General features: G+C 41.7%; 2 long non-coding RNA genes across 4 annotated transcripts; both read right to left on the reverse strand.

The window, feature by feature from the left end:
- Positions 1-4,050: 4,050 nt before the first annotated feature.
- Positions 4,051-7,060, reverse strand: LOC123092540 (uncharacterized). Its single transcript, XR_006444722.1, has 2 exons — positions 4,904-7,060; positions 4,051-4,356 (listed from the first exon to the last, which is right to left on the reverse strand). It is a non-coding gene; the product is annotated as an uncharacterized lncRNA (long non-coding RNA).
- A 1,554-nt stretch (positions 7,061-8,614) lies between these two features.
- Positions 8,615-12,249, reverse strand: LOC123092541 (uncharacterized). 3 transcript variants are annotated; one of them, XR_006444723.1, is made up of 2 exons: positions 11,473-12,249; positions 8,615-11,228 (listed from the first exon to the last, which is right to left on the reverse strand). It is a non-coding gene; the product is annotated as an uncharacterized lncRNA (long non-coding RNA). The 3 variants fall into 3 exon arrangements; XR_006444724.1 differs by having other exon boundaries at positions 8,615-11,393; XR_006444725.1 differs by having other exon boundaries at positions 11,321-12,249.
- Between the last annotated feature and the right edge of the window lie 5,012 nt (positions 12,250-17,261).

The following is a 17,261-nucleotide window of genomic DNA, read 5'->3' on the forward strand; positions in this document are numbered from 1 at the left end:
AGGAGGACCTTTGGGTCAGTGCGCCGTGAAATACAGGAGTTGAAGAGGAAACTAGATGAGTTGCGGAATGCCCCAGGTCGTCTTGGACCTTGTTACGAAGAGAAAAAGGTGAATGAAAAACTGGTGGAATTATATCACAGAGAAGAGCTGCTGTGGAGGCAGCGATCGAGGATAGAGTGGTTGTCTGCGGGAGACAAGAACACGAAATTTTTCCATATGAGAGCTAACATGAGAAGGAAGAAGAATATGATCAAAGCCTTGATGAATTCCTTGGGGGTTCAGGTGGAGGACTCGGAAGAACTTAAAGAGATGGTAACAACCTTCTATAAGAATTTATACACATCCGAGGGGGTGTCGGACATGGAGGCGGTCCTCATGCATGTGCCGCGGAAGGTAACTACAGAAATGAATGACATGCTATGTGCAGATTATTCAGAAGAGGAAGTCAAGGCTGCTCTTTTCCAGATGTTCCCAACAAAATCCCCGGGTCCGGATGGATTTCTGGCTCACTTTTACCAACGCCATTGGGATGTGTGTGGGGATGAGGTGACAAAGGCTGTTCTCAGGATAGTTCGAGGGGAGGAAGATGCAGAATGTATCAATGACACCTTCTTGGTTCTTATCCCAAAGGTATTGAGTCCAACATTACTTAGTCAATTCAGACCTATCAGTTTGTGCAATGTTTTGTATAAAATTGCTTCGAAGGTGATTGCAAACAGATTGAAGCAAATTTTACCGGAGATAATATCGGATGAACAGTCGGCCTTTGTTCCTGGCAGACTTATAACAGACAATATTATAACGGCATATGAGTGTCTGCATTTTATGAAGGGAAGTAAATCAAAGAGTAATAGTCACTGTGCTCTTAAGCTGGATATGATGAAAGCGTATGACAGGCTCGAGTGGGATTATCTCCAAGCGATGATGGAGAGGCTCGGCTTTGCGCAACAGTGGATAAAGGTGGTGATGAGCATGATCAAATCAGTCTCTTTTTCGGTTCTGTTTAATGGAGAAAAGTTGGAGGATTTTAAACCCAGCAGAGGGATTCGACAGGGAGACCCTATCTCCCCTTATCTTTTCTTGATTGCAGCGGAGGGCCTTTCGTGCCTACTGAAATCAGTTCCTCAGTCATCAGCATTTTCTGGAGTCCAGGTGGCCCCGACAGCTCCGGTTGTCAACCACTTGCTCTTCGCTGATGATAGCCTATTGTTGTTCAAGGCGAGTACAGAGGGGGCAGAGGTGGTGTCAAATTTGCTGGAGACTTACTGCAGAGCATCTGGGCAGAGAGTGAACAAGGAGAAATCTTCGATCTTCTTTAGCAAAGGATGCCCTCAAGCGACAAGGGATGGGATTAAAAACACCTTGCAAGTTCATGATGAGCAATTAAGCGACCGGTATCTTGGGATGCCAACAGATGTGGGACATGCTAAGAATGGCATCTTCAAATATCTACGAGACAGGGTATGGGAGAAAATCAAGGGGTGGATGGAGAAGCTACTATCATATGCGGGTAAGGAGGTGCTAATTAAGGCGGTGGCTCAGGCTATACCTGTCTATTCTATGTCTTGTTTCAGGTTACCTCGAGGCATATGTGGAAGTATTACCTCGTTGATCAGACAGTTTTGGTGGGGAAGTAAGAGAGGGAGGAGGAAACCTTGCTGGATTTCGTGGGACATATGCACAAAACCCAAGTATTTGGAAGGTCTGGGTTTCAGAGATATTGATCTCTTCAATCTTTCACTCTTAGCAAGGCAAGCATGGCGCTTAATTCAGTCACCGTCCACTTTAAGTGCTAGAATACTAAAAGCAAAGTACTTTCCATCTGTGTCGTTCCTTGAGGCAGAGCTAGGAGGCAAGCCATCGCAGATCTGGAGAGCTATTTTAGATGAGAGAGAAGCACTTGAACGAGGACTGATAAGGAGAATTGGATCCGGAGAAGAAACCAACATATGTGAACAGAATTGGATTCCACGTTAGGGTCTTATGAGACCAATTGCGAGTTTGGTCATGGACAAACCAGTTCGAGTTGCAGAGTTAATTGATGCCACCGAGGCAAGTTGGATAGAAGAAAAGGTGCGCACAGTTTTTTTGCCCGTAGATGCCAACTTAATACTCAAGATACCACTCTGTACTACAAGAGTAGATGATTTTTGGGCGTGGGGAGAAGACATACGTGGAATTTTCTCAGTAAGGTCAGTTTATAAACTATTGCTCAAACTGAAATTGCAAGGGGAGGCGTTGCTGCAGCCAGTGGGAGGACACTCAAATGAGGCAGTAGAGGAGGCAGTATGGACTGCTTTGTGGCACATCAAGGTTCCCTCAATACTGAAAGTGTTCTTATGGAGGTTATGCCATGAATCGATCCCAACAGCAGGGGTGTTACATCACAGGAATATGGCAACATCAAGTGTGCGCGCTTTCTGTATGGCGCAAGACGACTGGAAACATGCATTAATAGACTGTGTGATGGCGAGAAGTGTGTGGTCACTTTGTTCAGAAGAAACATTGGAGATAATGCTTGACAACTTGTCACTTGATGCAAAAAACTGGATCTTCACTATGCATGATCTGCTATCACATAAGGAGTTCACACAGATGGTGGTGACATTATGGGCGGTATGGCGGGCGAGAAGACGAGTTATACATGAAGAAATATTTGACAGCCCTTCATCAACTAACCTGTTCATAAATCGCTACTTGAGGGACTTGGAGTTGTCGGACAGGAGAGATAGGGGAGCATCGACACAACCTCGTATTGTCAGACAAACAGCTTGGTTACCTCCGCCTGATGGATATGTGAAGCTGAATGTGGATGCGGCAGTGAACAGCGAAGGAGAGTATGGTGCAGCGGGGGTGGTGTGCACAGACCACAAAGGTAGATTCTTGGGGGCCTCGGCTCTGAAAGTGAAGTTCATAACGGATGCAAGCACAATGGAAGCGATCGCTGTACGGGAGGCTCAAGCATTGGCTGAGGATCTATATGTTAATATGATCCACATTGCATCGGATTGTAAAAGGGTGGTTGATGATGTCCAGAAGAACGTGGATGCTGGATATGGAGCCATAGTGCATGAGATTATACATCGGGTGGAATCTTTTTTGTCTTGCAAAATAGTCCATGAGTATAGGAGCTCGAACTTCGAGGCTCACAATCTCGCTAAATTTGCTTTGTCATTAGGATTTGGTCGTCATGTATGGCTGGGCCAACCAGGCGATTTGAGTTTTCTTCCTGTAAACATTATGAACAATGAATAAAGCATGCGAGGTTGTCTAAAAAATAAATAAACAGCGAAAACGCACAGAAAAGAAAATAATCCAAGAAAAAGGGATAAAATAGTACCACCTCGGATGTAGAAAATAACATAGGTGAAAAAAACTGAAAGCGTAAATTCACAGAAAGAAGCGTATTGTGACGGTGAACCCGACAAAATCAATCCGTGCTTTATTATTACTAGTACATATGCCCGTGCGTTGCAACGGGCCAAACAATTCGCAAAATCTGCTCTAGGTGCTATTACATGCCACTTGAGATATCCAACTATGGAGAAGTCACAAATAAGGTTACCCTTGTCACTGGTGACATTGAAAAAGTAGTCCGTGCGGCGAGGCGGAAGAAAAAATTGGCATATACTCAAATTTGGTGAGAATTATTAGATGTCGCTCAGTTCGCAAATCTACTCCGCATGCCATAATTCACCACTGCTTCTATCCAACCGTGACAAATGTCACAAATAAGTTACTCTCATTTGTATTGACATTGTGAAAGTAATGTTATTGTCATCATGTCCGGTATAATTTTATTCGTGCGTTGCATCCTAGGTATAATATTCTAGTTGTTAAACATCACTTGTCAAACATACTCCCTCAGGATCCTCATACACATCAAACATCATTGTCTACTTACATCACATAAATCAAGATATTTCATCTATGAGAAAAATAACAAACTTTTTGCTTCCTTGCAAAAAAGTTCAGAAAAAAGTAACAAATTTCTTGCTTAGGTGAACTGAGCAAGCTACATATGCAAAATTGTGGATAAATTTTAGGACATGGTCATGAATGACAGCACCCATTTAAGTATACAATCACAATGTGTTCTGTAAACATTTCAAATTGCGAGAAACAACTAATTCAGGAATTGATGTCATATTATCATCTATACCCTTCAGTCGGTCCGGATCGTCATTCTTATGGTTGTACAACAAATATTTCTGGAGAACTCACAACTAATTATGATTATAATCTAGAGAACTACCTAGTCCTACCAAAGAAACAAACTTCAATTTTGGTAGGGATACATGATGGTGCTACATCCTGGTATCTAGCTACTCATCCAAGATGGGCTCAATAGAGATCCTGTAGACCACTGAAAAAAGCGTCAAACACAGTTGGAACTGGGCAGTATGGATGGATAATAAACATCCAGCAGAAAGTTCATGAGTATGCATGCTCAAAAAAACCTTTAAAATGTTTAAAGAAATACTATGAGTTACAAGCATGTAGGATAGATATGACAAGTTCCCAAGAGCACAACGAGTGAAGCTATTGGTTGATTAGCTCTGATGAAAATAATTACACGCTAACTCGATGCATCTTTAATGAACATTTAAAAGAATGCAAGAATATTGAAGTACATGTATTCCAAATAATTTAAATTTATATCTTGAGAACATATATTATTAATGAACTGAGAATAACAAATGAATGCAAGCACACTTAAGTAGCCAAAGATGCTTATTTAGGCTTCAGAGTTACAGCCAGAAAGAAGTAAGCTATCAGTGTGTGTTAAGAATTGAGGGCAGCAAGCAAACTGATACTGCTCTAACCTATATAATACTACATGATACACATGAGTAAAAAAATAAATAAGCCAAACTGTATAAAAGAAAAAAAAAAGGGCAACCTGGTGCATGTAGCTCCCGCTTGCGCAGGGTCCAGGGAAGGGTCCGACCACTTTGGGTCTATAGTACGCAGCCTTTCCCTACATTTCTGTAAGAGGCTGTTTCCAGGACTTGAACCCATGACCTCATGGTCACAAGGCAGCAGCTTTACCACTGCGCCAAGGCTCCCCTTCCCAAACTGTATAAAAGAAAATGTATGAATTACTATGGGGATGACATTTACAACCTGAAAAGAATATATACCTTTTGGATGTAATGTGTGAATCATTTTTTGAACCAAACTGTGCATGAAGCAAAACTGAGTGGCATCAGAGTAGTTCAAACAACCTTCGGATATACCTATAAAATACAAATGCTACAAGTTTGTCAGTTGAGAAGTATACACTGCTTAAAGGCAATGGGCCTCTTTAGATGTTGTTTATTCCTTTATGATAAACACAACAGGGTGTGCTTTCAGGCAACAACATTGAGCATTAGTATTAGTGTCGATATGACACAATCACACGGCAAGGCAATAGAGCTAAGCATCAGTAGCAGAGTGGATACGCCGCAATGATAAGACAACCCGCGCAATCATCAGCACAAACACCTTGCGGCTCACCAGCAACACAGTCGCCTGGTCCACCGGTGAGGCATCTATCCCAGCACCACGCAACAATCAACGACTGGTATCGCCTGATGATGCCTGGCAGATGAGCTTGCTACCGCCGCAAGATGTGCCTCCTGCTAGATGCACCGATGCATCTGTTGGCTACGGACAGGTGGAGTATCATCGATGCTTCTCCTCCCATCTCGCCTCGGCTGGGCCTCCCAAATCAACTGCAGCCCAACTCCCTCTTCCTGTACCGCTGCTAGTGCTCATCTCCTGTTGCGCGGGTAAGCATGAGGTCGAGCATGGAGGCGACAACCGCTGCATTGACTCCACAAAGTGCTGCTGTCGTGCAGCCAAGGACTCTCCACCGTCACTGCCAGGCGAATGAATCACGCCGACAAAGTCAATACAGAGGTTGGTATGTTTGCGCCATCAGGGGTGTCCTCGCCACGAGCAGAAAAGTTCCACCTTGATTCTGATCGATCCTTCCTGGCCGCTTACAAAGGCAGAGCTTCACGTCAAAATTACAAAGTACTTAAATTATCAGGATATTAAATCAAGAACTTGTAACTCATGTCAACAAGGATTACATACCTTGTTGTCTGGAGTTCCAATGAACCATGATTAGCATCAGTGCAAATCCTCTTACATGATAGTGCAGCAAATTCATGTACTGAAAAACGAACCTCAACTAAACAGACAACATGACTATTGGCATACATTAAAACATAAGTTTTTGTTCGTTGCTATTAGGTTATGCTCAGGGCAAAAACTTCAAGCAAGTACAACAAACTGATGTTGTTAAATCCCTAAAAAAATAACTGACGTTGTTCAACCTTCACGGTTGTAACTTGTAAGTTCATATATCAACCTTGATGGCAAGAAAAGTAGTTTCTCAACTCCTAAAAAATAACTGACATATGCCTTTCTCAAATATAACAAAATACCACCTAATAATGTGCAAGAAAAAAGTTCAAAATCTCTCCAGAATTTTAAGCCGACATAGCAGATGCTAATACACCTATATATATACATGTATCAATTGTAATTTTGGCTAGCTAGGAGCAAAGGTAATTAAGCAGCAAGCTTGTTACTGTCGTACCTTGGAATAAAGGCTAGATGAGGACCACCGCAGCAGCAGCTGTTCCGCATCCATGACGGTGGCCGTCTCCTCAACCAACGTTGCTCCAGTCTGTCCGCGAGAGGGGCGGCCTGCCTGTCTCCGCACGCCGGTGTCAGGAGGTGATCTCCATGAGAAACTCTAGGTTGGAGAGGATCTCTGGGACAGATGAGAATTCAGGGTGGGGAGAGAGCCGGAGAGTTCAGTATGGCGGCGAGATCCGGACTTCCATGGAGGTGTAGGGTACCGAGGAGCCGGCGGTCGGAACACCGTTTTAAGCCGGCGGCGGCGACATAAGATGGCCGCAGCAAGAGGAAGGAGAAGTGGGCGGCGGATGGCCGGAGAAGGAGACCGGCCGCGCGTGGCGGCGGCGGCGACGGTGCCGTATCCATGGCATCGAGGAGAGCCCCTCCCGTGCGTTTTTCTGCTCGTCCTCGTTCCTTTTCCTCCCGTGTGCATCAAGCCCAATAGCAAGACTTAAAACAGCATCGCGGGTTTATTAGCCAAAACGACGGGGGGATTTCTGCAAAACCGAAACGTTTTCCCACAATACCACTTAAAGAGGGACCGCGGGTTCAGTACTACAGAAACAAAAGGCCTTTTCTGTAAAAACGCCGCGACGATGAGACTAGTACAAATGCACGTGCGTTGCAACGGGCAAAAAAAAATTGCAAAACCTGCTACACATGTGATTACCCACCATTTCCCATATCCATTTCTGATAAACGTGTAATAAGTTTAAATTCATTATCGATTTTCGGAGAATGAATTGTGGCATGAAGAAAACACTATGTTGCCCTTCATTTGATGGAATAGTAGTGGTGCATGGATTAGTCTAATTAATCACTTTTATTTTTTTGCTTTTTGGAAAAACTGTGTGTTGCAATGTGTAAAAAAAAATTATGGTCCTTCTCACAGTAAGCATGACTCAAGACTTCCAGGAGCCCATACCCTCTAATTCAACACACGTCCATTTGTACTGTCACTTATTATTGCCCTTGTCGTCCATGGCCTTTGAAGCGTTCCGCACGGCTAAACTTAGCCGCTCGCTCGACCTTATCGAGGCGTCCAAATCGTCTGTCGGCCAACCCCGCCGGCGTATTAACCCCACGAGCTCTTTCTCAAACCTCCTCGGCTAGTTTCGGCGGCTACTAATGGTTGTTCCAAATAATACATAATTATAATCTAAATTTTGCTATTTTTTTATTTTGAGTGCCTTTTATCAATATGAATTTAAAATTAATGTTAAAGTTATTTAAAAATCCATAATAATTCCTAATCAAATAATTTCTCCACCATATAAAATCTAAAATAAGTATTTTAAACTTTCACTTTGAAAGATTAAACTAAAGCATTAGGTATATGCAGCTCACCTAAATTCAACCAGTAGCTTAATTTTGAGTTAAAATAAATAGGATATTTTTTTAGTATTTATAAGAGAGTTCGTGTAGTGCTGGCTGCTGCTGATTTACAAGGTGATCATTGATGGGATCGATGTACATATTTGTAGTTAATCTATATTAGCGCCCACACACACATGTACCTAGGGTGTTTCCTCACGGCACCATACCTAGCGGAGGTAGACTTGGACCGCATTGAGGTAGAGCATCGTCGCCATCAAAGATAGATGGCAATCAGAGCGGTGAAATTACATATGCCTGGTAGAAAGACATCCATTGTAGAGTGAAATCTCTTTTTGTTTTTCTCTGATCGTAAAAAACAGTGGGGAATGCTGACAATCACACAAAAAGAGCGAAACCATATTGCATACCTGAGTGTCTGGATGTGACTACGAATTCACAAATCAGGGTGCGTGATCATGTAGGTTCTCGTTTACAAATTAGCATGGTGCGAAAAGCATAACCAGATAATCCTGGAAGTTGGAAATATCCGACCAGTAAGGAGCAGTCATTATTTTGCTACTGGCCTTACCACACATAACTGAAAGTGGAATCGGTATTACTTAAAATGCTGAAAAGAATCTTCCGACAATAGCAGTCATCAAGGAAACATCAACAGCTTGTGCATAACTTGGCTGTTAGCCTTGGCACGAATAGATTAAAAGTGTGATTAGTAAGACAATTACATTATCAAAAACTCAAAGCTTTTACAAAATAATGGTAAAACTGCATACACAAAAGACAACTTACATAACCAAATATACTATCTAATTGACTCGATTTCCTTTGCTTCCACGTCGTGGAAGTAGGGACGGACTCGTACGCATCTAGCCTGTAATCTGCACTTTGCGCAACGCCATTGGCAGCCACACCGGAGCGAACCGCTGTGCGACTTCTCGTCGGCTCTCTTCTTCTATGTCCCAGCTCATGACGACTTGTAGAAGGAATGCTACATGTATTTTTCCACAACCTAGAATGGAAAATCTTGGTAGCAAAGGAAAATTTCGAGGAATGAGAAAGACCACATGTCTCTGTCTAAATAGCACAGTTAGTATTACAACAAATAAACCAGCACCAGCTGCCTTAGCTGGACCTTCAAATCAAGACCTAGTTTAATCTGATCGGGCCAAAATAATCAGTCAATTCATGGAACATATAGTCAATTTTCTACAAGGAAACATAATGTTAGATGGTCCACTCAAGGTTGAAGACTGCAGTTTGAAGGGACTGTCGAATCTACATAAATCATGACCACATTTTCTACATTTCCTAACTAAAACAACATTGTCTGACCATTGGCTTAGGCATACTGTAATACAAATTGCAAACTGCTGACAAGTGTTGACCTGTCGTTGGTTTTTGATGACCATATAAATCTACTTGGGTGAAAACAAATCCAGTCATAGTGATAGCTCCAGCCAACAACCAAAAAAGTAGTCTCATTGGTTATAAACATCAAGCAGTCCAAAAAGTTGCGGCTCCAAAGTACTCCCTCCGTTCCTAAATATTTGTCTTTCTAGAGATTTCAACAAGTGACTACATACGGAGCAAAACGAGTGAATCTACACTCCAAAATATGTCTACATACATCCGTATGTGGTAGTCATTTGAAATGTCTAGAAAAACAAATATTTAGGAACGGAGGGAGTAGTACTGAACATCATCATAATCAGATATATCCTGACAATACTGAAAATGTACAGCCAGCAACATGAACAAAGATAGCATGCCACACACTTAAATGATGGGGAAGAAACAGGATGTATTTCTTACAATGTAAAAAATAAGTTATCTCTTCACTGGTGCAAACACATTATTGGCACACTGGGCATAGGAGTCGCTTTGCAGGCTAAAAATACTACATGTGTACCAAAATATAAGATATTTGGTAGGCCTGGTACGGAGGTAACACTATTTTTGTTGGTGATAGCACATAGAGCATAATATAGACAACTAAATGAAGTTAAAAATGGTATGTTTAATCATGTAATATCATGCATGTACACTGAAGAAAGGAGAGTTGTCTTTGATAGAATCATGTAATATCATGTTCAACAAAAAGTTGTAAGCAGACATGTCCTAGTTGGATGGAGATCCAGATAGCTCCCTCTCCAACTGGACGTTGGTGTTTCCAACACATTTTGGATTCATTCAGGCAGCATTCCTCAGTTGTTCATTATTAGTTCAAGTTACAAGACATTTCATGTTAATTAGCTGGAAAAACATTTACCTTAAGGTCTGCATAGCTGGCCTGAACATCCATCATCCCAAGGCTGCGCTATAATAGCTCAACAGTTCTCACTTCTAGAACTGTATGTTCCTTTGAGTAGTTGGATTGTGTAGCTACAGACAAAAATGAGTATCTAGTGAATGTTAATATATTGTAGGTTTATAACCTAAGGCATTATTGTTATAAAAAATCAATAAAACCGGTGGGAAGGGGAACGCACATGCGAGGTGGGTAGGTGGAGATGAAATGAACAAAACGGCATACATATTTCCCTTCAATAGTAGCCTAAAAGATCACTTGAACTTGTACCCCAAATAGAGAAGACATGAGTATCATACGGAACCCCTAAATCCACATCTATTTTTGTCTAAATCCATAACGTCTATCTTCTACTAAGATCCAAAAGCAACCTTGACTTATCCAAACTGAAATTAGGGGAAATTTTATTTGTCAGATTATGAAAGAAGAAAACAACATTCTTATAATATTAAGACTTTGTTAGAGAAGAAAAGAAAGAAGATTAGTGTGCCCCCTGTTATGATCAAGTTATCAGCTAACCACCACTAATATCATAGTTTGAATTTTACTCTGCTCTAACAGTGAGAAAAACTATAACTACAGTAATCAGGAAAATAATTGGCACACCAAATTCCCTCTAAAAGATTTGCACACCAAGAGGGAAGAGCTAAAAACTTGAGACATGAAAAAATATCAAATCCTATTGAATCATGTTTATGAATTAACTGTACCAATGTATGGCTACATATAAATAGAATAGCTAGAAAGCACAGCAGGTTGTACAGTTCAGAGGTGGAGTGGTCTAGGAACAACCTTGTGGCTGCCGCTGCACTGCCAAGGTTGTTTCCACGCTTGCAGCTACCAAGGACGATGTCAAAACAGGAGGTCGCCTTAGATTAGGCACCCGTGGCCGCGGTTGCGGATGGACCGCTGCTGTATCTACGGTCCTTCCTGAACACCACAACATCTGCAGTTTTCACCAACATCTATAATTATTTGCAAGAGCATTATAGCACAAATCAAACTGGTTCGTGGTAGTCTCTGAATGAACAAACTAACAGTCAGTTGTTGCATCCACACGAGTACTGCCATCTATCCTTCCAATGCCACATCCACGCACATAGTAAGAAACCTAAATAATTATTTGTGATTGGGACGTTGCTGTTGGAGACGGTTAGCTCAACTAATAGTGAAGGTTCAATTGAACATACCTGGCGGGGGAGGTTGATGTGCCTGCGTGATTGCTCTCCCCGTGGTGGCCTGTGAGATTCCAATGAGCTGACCATAGACCTCCCTCTGCACAAACCGATGCGCCTCCCACTGCACTTCACCTTCGGCCTCCCTGCCTAGCCAGCCTCGTCCTCCTCCCTGTCTTCGGCAGCTGTGGGATGGAGAGGTGTTGCGGAGAGTAGTTTGGACGGCTATGGGGGCGGCGATTTGGACGGCGGTGGTGGCGGCGGCAAAGGGCGGCGGCGCGGACGGCGATGGGGGGCGAGTAGAGGGTCTTCCCTTGAACTTCGAGGCACCGGCGCCGGCGGCGGAGGGGATGGCCAGGGGCTATGGATTTGCTGTCGCATCTGATGGTGGGCGGGTGAATCGCGTCGATGTTCGCCATTGGAACCAGTCGGATGGGTCCGACGACGGCGGATAGAGTGCGCCTGAAGGAGTGGCTGGTGGCGAAGCCGGCGGGGTTGGGAAAACCAATGTCGAGGTGGAAGGAGCGGGGAGGACTCCCGGAGGCGCCATGGTAGCAGGGCCGGGGAGCCGCCAATGGCCGCGACGTCGAGCGTCGCCGGCGGTGGAAGGCCGCGGGTCGCCCGTAGTCGATGGACGTGGGTGTGTTGGCACTTGGGGTAATGGGTAGGCGCGCCGGCGGAGTAGGGGGTGGCGGCGCGCAGCCGCGGACGGCGGTGAGGGGCGGGGCGGGGCGGGGCTGGAGGTCCAGATGAGATCGAGAGAGGAAGGGTCGTGGGCTGGTGGCTCGGTTTGTTTTTCTTTTCTCTAGCTCGTATCGCTTCAGGTTCAGTTAATATAATATGAGGACTGCGGGCCGAATTACTAAAAAGTGCAGGCATTATTTTGCAAAAACGGCGCGACGGTGAAACCGGAGACCCAATCCGTGCTTTATTATTAGGGAGAGACTAGCACAAATGCTCGTGCGTTGCACCGGGATAAAAATAACAGGGTGCTGATGATAAAAATGATATTCTTTTTGCTTGAGATATATCAATTGTGAGCGACCATGCACATAACAGACTGAAGGGGAAACTTAATTGTCATATGAATTCTTATGCTTAAAGTACCAATCTATTCACAATGCCAAGTATGAATTAGAAACTTTATTGAAAACTAACAAACTATAATTTCAGTCATTGAAGCAATTGCAATTTATCATAATATCGAAAAGAGTCAAATATAAAAGCTTTTCAGCAAGTCCACATACTCAACTATCCTTTAGTCTTTCACAATTGCTAACACTCACGCAATACTTATGGGTATGAAGTTTTAATCGGACACAAAGAAAAATAGGGGCTTATAGTTTCGCCTCCCAACCTTTTACCTCAAGGGTAATGTCAACAATAATACTTTATGGAAACCTACATCCAATTGGGTATATATATCATGATCTTTCCAACACATAGTGCTTGCCAAAGGATAAAGTGTAAAAAGGAAAGGTGAAGATCACCATGACTCTTGTATAAGGTAGAAGACAATAATAAAAGAGAGGCCCTTCGCAGAGGAAAGCAGAGGTTGTCATATATTTTTAGGGTTAAATGCACAAAATCTTAATGCAAAAGAACGTCACTTTATATTGTCACTTGTGATAGGGACCTTTATTATGCAGTCCGTCGCTTTTATTTCTTCCATATCACAAGCTCGTATGAAGCTTATTTTCTCCACACTAATAGATCATACATATTTAGAGAGCAATTTTTATTGCTTGCAACACTGACAACTTACTTGAAAGATCTTACTCAATCCATAGGTAGGTATGGTGGACTCTCATGGCAAAACTGGGTTTAAGGATATTTGGAAGCACAAGTAGTATCTCTACTTGGTGCAAAGAGTTTGGCTAGCATGAGGGGGAAAGGCAAGCTCAACATATTGGATGATCTATGACAATATACTTTATTTCGGATATAAGAAAACATAAGCCATTAAGTTGTCTTCCTTGTCCGACATCAACCTTTTAGCATGTCATACTTTAATGAGTGCTCATAATCATAAAAGATGTCCAAGATAGTATAATTATATGTGAAAACCTCTCTTTCTTTATTACTTCCTATTAATTGCAACGATGACCAAAACTATATTTGTCAACTCTCAACAACTTTTATTCATCATACTCTTTATATGTGAAGTCATTACTCTCCCTAAGATCAATATGATCTTTTTATTTCTTTTTGTTCTTTCTTTTATTCCCTCAGGATCATAGCAAGATAGGGAAGCCCTCGACTCAAAACTAATCTTTATTATTTATAGCTCATGGACTCGATTACATAGATAGGGATCAACACAAAAACTCAAAGATAGATCATACTAAACTTTATTCTACTAGATCAAGATATAATCAAAAGGATTGAACTAAAAAAACCGGTAAAGATAGAAGTGTGATGGTGATACAATACTAGGGCACCTCCCCAAGCTTGGCAGTTGCTAAGGGAGAGTGCCCATACCCATGTGTTTATGTCTCTTTCTTTAGAGGTGGTGATGATGTAGGCTTCTTCCTTAATTTGCGCTTGAGGATGGAATTTTTCTCCCTTAGGTCATCGATCTCCAGCTCAAGGCTTAATTTGCATAGTTACTGTTTGTTTCCTGCAAGAGACGAAAAGGGATAAACTCGATCTTGGGTTTCTTTGCTCTATCAGGGAGGCTTGACTTTTTAAACTCCACATGCATGTCCCCAGGTTGAGGTAGTGGGACTTCATCTTCATCCGAGCTCATCTCCTCCTTTCCTTTAGGATCATAGTCTTCTTCTTCCTCCATGGTCCAACCATAATGCTCCAAGTCCCCGTAGACCTTGGGGTCTGCAAGGTAATCAGCCGCGTAGCTTTCTCCTTCCGAATCCTGGGACGACATAATGCTCTAATCTGCGGCAGAAACAACTTAAAACACAAAACAGAGGATTTCATCATGGTATGGTGGTTAAAACCTTCGGGAGATTATATAATGAATTTTTACCAACCAAAAGAAGTATTGTGCAAGAAAACGGAGTTCGGATGGCACATGAGGTGCCCACGAGGCAGGGGGTGCGCCCAGGGGGGTAGGGCGTGCCCTCCACCCTCGTGGACACCTCGTTGTCCTTTTCGGACTACTTCTTATTTTCCTATTTTCTTAAATATTCCAAAACAGAGAAAAAATGCTATTAGAACTGTTTTGGAGTCGGTTTACTTACCGTACCACATACCTATTCCTTTTCGGAGTCTGAAATGTTCTGGAAAGTGTCCCTTATGTACTCCTCTGGGGTTGCGGTGTCAATAACATTGGTTTCAACATTTACGGGATTACCTGAGATATAATGTTTGATTCTTTGACCGTTCACCACCTTCGGATTTGTGCCTTCGAAGTTGTTGATTTTTATGGCACCGGAGCGATAGACCTCCTTGATAACATAAGGACCTTCCCATTTAGATAGGAGTTTTCCTGAAAAAAATCTTAAACGATAGTTGTATAACAAAACATAATCATCTACATTAAACTCACGCTTTTGTATCTTTTTGTCATGCCATCTTTTAACTTTTTCTTTAAATAGTTTGGTATTCTCATAGGCCTGGGTTCTCCATTCATCAAGTGAACTAATGTCAAATAGCCACTTCTCACCGGCAAGTTTGAATCATAATTGAGCTCTTTAATAGCCTAATATGCCTTATGTTCTAGTTCGAGAGGTAAGTGACATGCTTTTCCATAAATCATTTTATACGGAGACATACCCATAGGATTCTTATATGCAGTTCTATAAGCCCATAATGCATCATCAAGTTTCTTGGACCAATTCTTTCTAGATCTATTAACAGTCTTTTGCAAAATTAATTTAAGCTCTCTATTACTCAATTCTACTTGACCACTAGACTGTGGATGGTATGGAGAGCAAGCATTTTACGAAAAGCACCATGAATAAAATGTGAACCACCATCAGTCATTAAATATCTAGGGACTCCAAACCTCGGAAAAATAACTTCTTTAAGCATCTTAATATAGGTGTTATGATCAACACTACTAGTTGGAATAGCTTCTACCCACTTAGTAACGTAATCAACAACAACTAAGACATGTGTATACCCATTAGAGGAAGGAAACAATCCCATATAATCAAAGCCCCAAACATCAAATGGTTCAATAACAAGTGAATAGTTCATAGGCATTTCTTGACGTCTACTAATATTACCAATTCTTTGATATTTATCGCAAGACAAGACAAACTTACGGGCATCTTTGAAGAGAGTAGGCCAATAAAAACCGGATTGCAATACCTTATGTGCAGTTCTATCTCCCGCGTGATGTCCTCCATATGCCTCGGAGTGACACTTGCGTAGGATCTGTTCCTGTTCATGCTCAGGTACACAATGTCTAATAACACCATCTACTCCTTTATAAAGGTGTGGGTCATCCCAGAAGTAATGTCTTAAATCATAGAAAAACTTTTTCTTTTGCTGGTATGTGAAACTTGGTGGTATAAATTTAACAACAATGTAATTAGCATAACCAGCATACCATGGAGCAGTATGAGAAGCATTTATGACAGCTAATCGGTCATCAGGAAAGCTATCATCAATAGGTAGTGGGTCATCAAGAATATTCTCTAACCTAGACAAGTTGTCTGCAACGGGGTTCTCAGCTCCTTTTCTATCAATAATATGCAAATCAAATTCTTGTAGCAAGAGAACCCATCTAACAAGTCTAGGTTTAGCATCTTTCTTTTCCATAAGGTATTTAATGGCAGCATGATCAGTGTGGACAGTTACTTTGGAATCAACAATATAAGGTCTGAACTTATCACAAGCAAACACAACTGCTAAAAATTCTTTTTCAGTGGTAGCATAATTTCTCTGGGCACTGTCTAGAGTTTTACTAGCATATTGGATAACATTTAATTTCTTGTCAACTCTTTGTCCTAGAATAGCACCTACAGCATAATCACCAGCATCAGACATGATTTCAAAGGGTAAATTCCAATCAGGAGGCTGAACAATAGGCGCAGAAATCAAGGCTTTCTTAAGTATTTCAAATGCTTCTACACAATCATCATCAAAGACAAAAGGAACATCTTTTTGTAATAGATTAGTCTGAGGCCTAGAAAGTTTTGAGAAGTCTTTAATGAACCTCCTATAAAAATCGGCATGACCAAGGAAACTTCTTATACCTTTGATGTCCTTGGGACACGACATCTTTTCAATAGCATCAACTTTAGCTCTATCAACTTCAATACCTCTTTCAGAAATCTTATGCCCTAAGAAAATACCTTCATTAACCATAAAGTGGCACTTCTCCCAATTCAAGACAAGATTAGTTTGTTCACATCTCTGCAAAACTCGATCAAGGTTGCTTAAGCAATCATCAAAAGAAGTTCCATACACGGAAAAATCATCCATGAAAACCTCAACAATCTTTTCGCAAAAGTCAGAGAATATAGTAGTCATACATCTTTGAAAGGTAGCAAGTGCATTAGATAAACCAAAAGGAATACATCTATAAGCCAAGGTACCGAAAGGGCAAGTAAAAGTGGCATTATCCTGATCCCCTTTTGACACAGGTATTTGAGAGAAACCAGAATAACCATCTAGAAAGGAAAAATGTGTATGTTTGGATAATATTTCTAGCATTTGATCAATAAAAGGCAGAGGGTAATGATCTTTTCTAGTAGCTTTATTCAATTTGCGGAAATCATTTACCATTATATAACCTGTAATAATTCTTTGTGGGATCAATTCATCTTTATCATTAGGAACAACAGTAATACCTCCCTTCTTAGGGACACAATGGACGGGACTTACCCACTGAC

Source organism: Triticum aestivum, chromosome 4B (assembly GCF_018294505.1).
Source record: "Triticum aestivum cultivar Chinese Spring chromosome 4B, IWGSC CS RefSeq v2.1, whole genome shotgun sequence".
NCBI classification, from domain to species: Eukaryota; Viridiplantae; Streptophyta; class Magnoliopsida; order Poales; family Poaceae; genus Triticum; species Triticum aestivum.